The 8,136-nt window shown below is 36.0% G+C and overlaps 1 long non-coding RNA gene across 1 annotated transcript; it reads right to left on the bottom strand.

The window, feature by feature from the left end:
- Positions 1–4,484: 4,484 nt before the first annotated feature.
- On the bottom strand, positions 4,485–7,183 carry LOC147518097 (uncharacterized). The gene is made up of 2 exons (XR_015213997.1): positions 7,105–7,183; positions 4,485–4,725 (listed from the first exon to the last, which is right to left on the bottom strand). It is a non-coding gene; the product is annotated as an uncharacterized LOC147518097 (long non-coding RNA).
- Positions 7,184–8,136: the final 953 nt, after the last annotated feature.

The following is an 8,136-nucleotide window of genomic DNA, read 5'->3' as shown; positions in this document are numbered from 1 at the left end:
TTGTTCAACTTACCATTTGTGTTGCTTAGACTGTTTCATCATATTCCGACTTGGGTTGACATTCTCTATGAAATTAGATTTCATTCGTTAGCGTAACTTACGTCATGCACGCACTTTGAGGCATTTTCCATCTTCTTATATATCATCCACGGTCGGAATAGAGTGTTTTATAGATCTTTGGATTGGAAATTCTCTCCTAATCATTTTCATAGCTCATTCACAAAAATCGGACCGGTAACGAAGCGGCAATTTTAGTTTGAAGTTGCGCGAAAACTCGACAAAAATCGAAAAATCAAATTGGGCTTGGGCCCAAACTCGTGCGCACGTGCGTCCCTTTCCTTCACACCAACAGTTTGCAATTCCATCTCCCACCACCGCCATTAACAAGCTTTAAACCCTAACCAAATAAATAAATAAATAAAAATAAAAAAAACCTAACTTAGCCCACGCCCAAGTTCATTCCCAAAACATATTTTCTTCTCCAAATCATTCCCCCACCAATTTCCACCACCAAAAACATTAGAAAAAAAATCAACAAAATTTGAACTGCCACGCCACCCACGTGCCACCACCATCATTTTTTTTGTAAGGTTGTTTCACCTTGTTTCCTACACCTTCTACAAACCCTCAAATCCTTTCAACACTTTCAATGCTCTAAGACGAAGAATTTTACCGTAACAAGCTTTTACGGCCGACCGCTTCGTGCCGTTTTATGGTGACGAGATGATTAGGAGAAATTTCTTATCGTAGATTCAACCCGTATCATTTCGTAGTTAAATCCCATTATCTTGTTAGTATAAATTGCATCGTAATATAATTCGTAAAACTCTCATTGACTTTGGTAGGATTGATAGTCGTAGAAAACTTTGAATGCAAAAGAACTAGGAGTGGAACGAATCTTTTGTTCCAACTCTACTTTTATAGTATCGAGAGTAGAAATCTTTGATAAGAACTGTATCTGTAAAAAGAAATAGTTTTACTTGCGTTTAGACTTCATCGTTTATTCGTAAGTAGAGTTTATTCAATTTTATCGACTTATCAAATGACCATAACACAGTTGTGTTTTTTGTTAAGGAATACATTTTCTGTCATTTTGGCATCCCTAAAGCCATCATTAGTGATGGCAGAACGCATTTTTGCAATAGAGTTGTTGCTTCTTTAGTTAAGAAATACGGAGTTATCCATAAGGTGGCAACTCTTTATCATCCACAAACTAGTAGCCAAGTAAAAGTCTCTAATAGGGAAATTAAAAAAAATATTAGAAACAACAGTCAATCCTGATCGGAAAGATTGGTCTAAACGTCTAACAGATGCCTTATGGGCGTATTGGACAGCTTTGAAAACTCCTATAGGAATGTCTCCCTTTATACTTGTGTTTGGAAAACCTTGTCACTTGCCCGTTGAATTAGAGCACCGTGTTATGTGGGCTATAAAAAGCCTGAACTTCAATATTGATAAGGCAGGTGTAAAGTGCAAATTGCAATTAAATGAGCTGGAAGAAATTCGTAATGATTCTTATGATCTCGCGAAGGATTATAAAGCTAACATGAAACGTTTTCATGATAAACAGATTTTACGTAAAGAGTTTGTAGTTGGTCAAAAGGTTTTGATTTACAACTCTCGTTTGCATATTTTCCCAGGAAAATTAAAAACCCGTTGGTCTCCCATTAGATAAAAAATTAGTTTTATCCTTTAGTTTTAAAACCTAGTTATTGTTTTATTAGCCTAGCCACCATTAATTCAATCCAAGCTATTTTCAATACAAGTGTTCTTTAATTATGTCTTTTTCTCCTTATTATTATGTCCATGATAGTCTAATGAATCATAGCTAAACCTCCATTATAGGGGTTTGATTAAAACGTTGATGAAGACTTGATGTGTTAGTATAGAATAGTTGTAGTAAGATATTCCACTCTAGAGGGTAGTTAATTCACCATGAGAATTGGTTTCAATTGCCTCACATGCTAATTATTAGTTGGTAGAGATGTCATGAATAATTAGGGATAAAAAGACCTAAACTTTATGTGAAAACCTAAAGATTAAGGTTGCAACAACTCCATACTAGTCTATTAAGAATTAATCAAGGTGGAATCAAATCCCCCTAATCTCTTCTTCTCATTAACATCTTCTCATTAAATTGCCATAGTATAATTTAGAATATCTTAATTAGTTATTTTCTCCATCTTAGTATAATTAAATCATTGCTCTCATTGATATTGTAGAATTGTTTAAGTTAGAGAAATTGTTACGTCTAAGTATCTAGGAGTGGAACGAATTTTTGCTCACGTTATTGCATGATAATTGAGAGTAGAAACTTTGATCAAAAGCATGAAAAACTAGCTTTCTTATTCCTAGCATAAAAAACATTATTCATAGGATAAGAAAAGTTTATTTTTAATTTATCAATATGGTACCCATTCATTCTGATGTTTTTAAAGCTAAGTAAGTTTATTCTGGAACTACTTGAAAACAATGCTTCTTTGATGAATATATGAGCACCATTTGGTAACATGATATGGGCTCTTTCGGAGCCTTCAATGATTTATACCAGTCCAGCAATGGTGGATACATTTCGTGAATCAAAAACCAACTCTGAGAAAAACTTCTGGTTTTTCAGTATAGTGTGTGTTGTGGCACTGTCAACTAGACATAATTCAAGGATGCAAGGATGCAAAAATGATAAGAGCCCAAAATTGTAGTTTTAACCCCTTAATAATATTACATTTAGACCAATTATGTATATAATAAATAAGAGTTAGTACTGTTTACGTGTTTTTGTGTATTTCAGGTCTTGGAGTCAAATATGTGAAGAAACATGTCACTTTTGCAAGAGAAAGGAGCAAAGGTTAGTTGCTAAGAAGATCCATGACTAAAGGCTAAGATTCAAGGATAAAAAGCCTTTTTAAAGCCCGGTCAAAGCTGAAAAGTCAAAGTCAACGCGGGCAGAAATAGGGCATAATAGTCAACAGAACTTCCGCAGGCCGTATCTTTGGAGTCAGATCTCGGAATTGGGCCTACTATATGTCAAAACGACCGGCTCGGAAAGAGATTTCTAACGGTTTAAGCCTTGATCAAATCATAGGAATAAAAGTGGATGAAAAGGCTATTGTAGTAATTTCCAACAGAGAAACCCTTTTTGGACTTAAGTAATTAGGTTTTGGGCTTGATTTAAGGGCCCAAAACATGGCTCCAAAGCCCATGCACGAAATTGTAAACCTAGCCCTCTCTTATATAAAGAGGACTAAGGCATAACTCTTAAGTACTTAGGTTTTAATTCATATAACCCTTCTATTAGTTTTAAGTTAGTTGATTATTCAATACTTAGTCTTTAATATAGTTTTTAATTCTTAGACTCTCTTTCATTAGATTAATAAAGCCAATTTATTGTTCTTCATTATGTCTTCTTCTTATTCTTCTATTAATGATAGTCTGATGAATCTGAGCTAAACCTCCATTAGAGGAGTTTGATGAAGCTTTGATGAAGACTTGATGTGTTAGTTAGAACTATTACTATTCAAGAGTTTCACTCTTGAGGTTAGTTTATTCACCATGAGAATAGGTTAAATTTCCTCACATACTAATTATTAGTTGGTAGAGATTTCCATGAATAATTGGGGATCAAATACTTAATTTTTATTGGTTATGATTGCAATAATCTATACTAGCATATCAGGAATTTATCTAAGTGAAATCAAATTCCCCTAATTCTTTCTCCATATTCACATCTTAGTATTTAATTGCCATAATATAAGTTAGAACATTTTAATTAGTTCAATCACCATATTAGTATAATCACAATCCATTACTCTCATTGATTTTGTTAGAATATATTAAACTAGAGAAACCTTACGTCTAAGAAACTAAGATTGGAACAAATTCTTTACTCCACCATATCGCAAGATAATTGAGAGTAGAAAACTTTGATCTTCAAGTATAAATCCTTTTAGTTTTACTTATTCCTAGCATAATCAGTTAAGAGTAGATAAAACTATAGTTTTTACGTATATCAAAAACCCATACCTTCTGTTCTGAAAGGTCCAGAGAATGTGCAGACAACTTAATATATGTCACTGGCTTTCATGGTGCGTGGTAATAACATTCCTTCCAACCCACTGAGCCACCGCCAGTTGGTTTCTTCTCAGAGATGATTGACGAACACAATGCAACCTAGGATTGTAACGTCCTTCCAACACCGTCTCCATCATTAAAGTACCGATACCCCTAAGCTGAGATTCATGCATGGTGACTACGATGTCTCTTTCCTCAATGCCAGTAATCTCAGCTAACACTGCTGTAGTCAACTCTTTACGACTACCATTCACATCCAGTACAATTGTCACAGCCCGATTTTCTAAACAATTAAAAAAAATGAATATTTGAAATATAAATATCTCAAACATCACTTGGTTCAATTGTCTAAAAACCCAGGCTATGACGGGGTGATACAACACATGTCAAAACCTAAAACCCACATCACAACAGGATCAACTTAACAACAAAAATCTCCAAATTCCTCAACTATCACTTTATTAAAAACTTTCTTCCATCCCAATACAAACATAAACAAACTTTAAGAATAACAATTTCCAACATCGTATTCTCGTGTCATATGAAAAGAAAACTACGTTATTACATACTTCCAAAAGATCAGACCTAATAAAATAAACTCCCAGACTGCTCCAGACAAGAATCCAAATCACACGCCGCGGTTCCACTGCCTTCCACCTGTGTTCCCAAGAACACACCCACGTTGCCAAAACAAAGCAAACATGGGTCAGCAAAATGGAATTTGCTGGTATGAGTAGACTAACCACATATAAACATTATCATACTTTAATTATCCAAACAATCACTTTATATTTTCTCATAACTTAATCATTCACAGCTTGGAAGACAGGTAGTTCCGTCATTTTAACCGGCATAATTTCTTCCCAAGCAAGACTTCCATTATATAACTCATTATATATCATAACTCGTTTTAATATCTAAACCATTGAATTAAAACTTACCGATATCCACTGCTGTATAAGGGTAGGACCGCGTCCCTGCACAAAATGTTATTAAGTCCTACCCTCCTGCAAAAGAAAGTTCGAACTTCTAACATTTGTCGATATCCTATAGGTATTCAAAAGTAAACCCAAGCACACTCGCACAATCAAATCAATTTCTCTTATCAAATAATCAATTACTTTTCTTATACACATATTTCACAACCTATGTACCTTAGGTCATTCCCGTCACATTCAAGGAATACCCAACCCTACATTCCCGTACACTCAAGGAATACAACTAACCCGCAAGGCGAATACCTTAGTTCCTCTCTAGGGAAGTCCAAACAATCTGGTCATTCATGGCACATTCAATGAATACCCGGATTATTCATGGCACATTCAATGAATACCCATAGATAACGCTAACGGGCCATTTATGGCACATTCCATAAATGCCCACCTAACATATGACATCAACAGTCATAAACTCAATTCCAAAACTTTAGGTGTGGAGAGTTCTAAAAGAGTGCGGTAAATTTATTTACGCATTATTGAACTTTATTTTATATATCATTTCAGAGAACGAATGAGTATCTTGATTCCTGTATTTTTTATTTACGCGTTATTAATTTCAGAGATGTCTTAGTGTCATAACGTTGCATATCATAAAATACTGCAAAATCACATAGTAGTTAATACACATACACACGTATATATAGAGGTCTTAGCCTAAAGTCAAGTATGCTAATAGCCCTAGACCTATCTTAATAACCCAAATCATAATCCGAGTTAAAAGGTCAAATTGGGTCAACTGGTCAAAGTCAACCCTAGTCAACAGTCAAAGTCAACCATCATGGTCGAAGTCAAACTATCGTTTCCATGTTCAACAGGTTCAAGGTTATAGCCCTGGTTCATGGCTAAGGTCAATGTGCATGGCTCATGGCTAAGGTAAAACGGTTCAGACCCAACTGGCCAAGCCCAAACCTTAAAAACCGAAAAGTCTAAAAAGTTGAAAGACCCATGTAGATCTATTTTAAATTATATGGACTGGCCTCAAACAATATTAGAAACTAGCCCAAAACAGTTAAGTGATTCAGCCCAAGAATTGAACTGAAACCGGCCCAAAAACTTTAAATTAAACTGGTCCACAAATAACTTAAAATCGGGCCCAACAAGAAATAGAAATTGGCCCAAAGAATTTAAACATTTCGGCCCAACTAACAATAAGGGTTCGGCCCAACCGATTAGGCCCAAGCCCAAAATCGGTTACTGTTCATCTTCTCCCTCCACCAACAGCCACCAAAACCGACCACCACCAAGCTCTAATCAACCACCTAATACAACCCTGCAGTTTTGATCCCCATAACAACCCAAACAACATTAACAAAAGCGAAAGCTTCAATTAATTACAACAATTCCTTTCTTCAAAAGTAGATCTACAATTTCGGCCTCCATTAAAGCTTGTTCCAAGCTCCAATCGAGAGCCCCCACACCCACGCTACACTACCCTATCATCATTAAACTCAAACAACAATAATATCAACAAAAAAAACGTTCAAACTGTGTTACTGCATTGTTTGGTTTGGGCAAGCCGCCATTAATGGAGCTTCGAGCTTCAACAGCACACTCTAATCTCCATCTCGACGTCCTCACAAACTCAAACATAAACCCAATCATCCACAATCAATACCACAAGATGAATTTAAAACACCCCAAAAGTATAAACGGGACAGGACGATTTCTAAGAGGCTGGCGCCTCCATTGACGACCCCTCCAATGCTTCTACAGAACCCACAAACATCAATTCTCATACCCACACTTTTACAAACACAACCAAACCTTATTCAATCACACCACAACCATCAAAGTTCAACTACAACAGAATAGTTCAACCAAAACAAAAACAGGGCGCGCCGCCATTATCGTGCCCAATAAGCTTTGACAGTTAAATTCCACTTTCCGAGTTTAACCAGAGTTTAACCAATTTTAATAACGACAGTTTAACAAGTTTTCACATCAACAAGACGAATAATAATGACAGAAAGAGCAGAAACCATGAGTGGAATCTTTGAACAGTAAAGTTAGGCGTGAATAGAAAAACTAATCTACTCACCTGTAGCGCTCTCCGATTATCAACCAGCTACCAGGAAAAACCTTCCTTTCCTTCCTTCAGTAAAACTCCCATTTTTTTTCTAAAACCCTCGTTGTGTTTTTTTTCCCAAAAACTCTACGTGAGAAAACTCCCCGAAAAACAAGGACAACACTTATCCATTTACCTACGGGCTTTTATCCGTCCGTAACTGCTGGATATTCTATATCTGTTTTATCTATTATCTATTTTCATTATTATCTTTATTATTATTATTATTAGGAAAACAAAGAATAAAAACACGGGGTGTTATAACAATCTTACGACCACTAACCTCCCTCTTCTTGTAAAAAGAGAACACCAAATCAGGGTGATAAAAATCATCAGAAGAATACCACAACCCTTCCCACTCCCTAATACGCATTTCAGTATCGAAGAAAGGTGCAAACTGTGTACTGGAAAAAATTTGTTATGGAAGGATTTTTGTGGTTTTAAGAGCCATGGAGATCTGGAATTGGAAATTGTGGTGATGGTGAAGGTGTGGGAGAGTGAGGAATAACTTGGTTGAAATTTGAAGGGTCGGTGTGTGGAGGTAAGGGCACAGGCGCGCTCAATATGGGCTGATCCAAAGGGCGTGCACGGTTGAATTTTGCTAGGTTCAGGCGATGTTCTTGAGTGGAGGCGAGGAAGAAGAAGGGGAAAAATGCATGGTGTTTTAAAAAAGGGAGTCACGTGCATGGCACGTGACCTGGTAGGGTTTTAATTTTTAGGCCCGAGCCTAAAACAAATCTGTAATATCCATCCTGTCTTATGCCTCATATAACTTAGAACTAAAATTCACAATTCATTGACTATACGATTTTGGCAAATGAGCTACGAAAACGATAAGCAAAGAAAATACAATCCAATAATCTATATAAAAAACTCAAATCTAACCGTGGTTAATACATAAGGAGATGGAAAATGCCTCAAAATGCGTGAATGACATAAGTTATGTGATCGAAAGAAATCTAAATTCATAGATAGTGTCAACCCAAATCAAAGTACGACTAAACG

Source organism: Coptis chinensis, chromosome 2 (genome assembly GCF_015680905.1).
Source record: "Coptis chinensis isolate HL-2020 chromosome 2, ASM1568090v1, whole genome shotgun sequence".
Taxonomy (NCBI): Eukaryota; Viridiplantae; Streptophyta; class Magnoliopsida; order Ranunculales; family Ranunculaceae; genus Coptis; species Coptis chinensis.
Note: the sequence above shows the minus strand (reverse complement) of the source record. Positions and strands in the feature narration are given on the sequence as shown.